General features: G+C 28.2%; 1 long non-coding RNA gene across 1 annotated transcript; it reads left to right on the top strand.

Annotated features, from left to right (window-relative positions):
- LOC126909363 (uncharacterized) lies at positions 1-511 on the top strand. Its single transcript, XR_007705020.1, has 2 exons — positions 1-94; positions 132-511. It is a non-coding gene; the product is annotated as an uncharacterized LOC126909363 (long non-coding RNA).
- Positions 512-722: the final 211 nt, after the last annotated feature.

Here is a 722-nt window from a genome sequence, read left to right as displayed (position 1 = left end):
CAACCTCCAGCTCTATCTCAAAGAGTGTGTCAGTTAATGTAGTTAAAACATCAAGCGGTGAAGATATTTTTGATTTATTCAACAAGTATAATNGGTGAAGATATTTTTGATTTATTCAACAAGTATAATAGACGTCAACTATGTTCATTCTTCCAAAAGAAGGGATTGAACGATTTGGAACAATTATATATCAGTTACATTAAAAATAACGATGAAGTAAGTAGATGCGCATTCCAAAATAGATTGTATCAATATTACAGTTATAATAATTGTATTGACAATGATATTCTTGAATTAAAAAAAATATCATCATCTAAACTTGGAATATCTGGTAAAGTGTCTTCTTTAAAGATGAAAAGAAAATTACTTAAATCTAAATCAAGCAGCAGTAGCAGTTCTAGTGAGAGCAATAGCAGCGAATAATCACTCTCATGTGTGTTAAATTGTTATTGAGTTTTTAGCATTCTCAAAATTTTATTTGTTATTATAAATAAACTGATTTATATGTAAACCTGTAGTCTTGGATTAATTTCCACCCTATTTTATCTTATTAACACTATATCATCAGCAAGTAATATTCACAATGATATCTCTCTTTGTATTTTTGTCGTAATTTCATCCATCACTATAATAAATAAGTAATGTTTTAAAGCAGAACCTTGGTGCAATCTTACTTTTACCCTAAAATCTTTTTTTACTTTGCTCACACTTGTTACTCTGTC

The sequence above is a fragment of the Daktulosphaira vitifoliae genome, unplaced genomic scaffold, assembly GCF_025091365.1.
Source record: "Daktulosphaira vitifoliae isolate Bord-2020 unplaced genomic scaffold, ASM2509136v1 Scaffold_298, whole genome shotgun sequence".
Classification (NCBI taxonomy): Eukaryota; Metazoa; Arthropoda; class Insecta; order Hemiptera; family Phylloxeridae; genus Daktulosphaira; species Daktulosphaira vitifoliae.
This window is presented reverse-complemented; position numbering and strand designations above follow the sequence as displayed.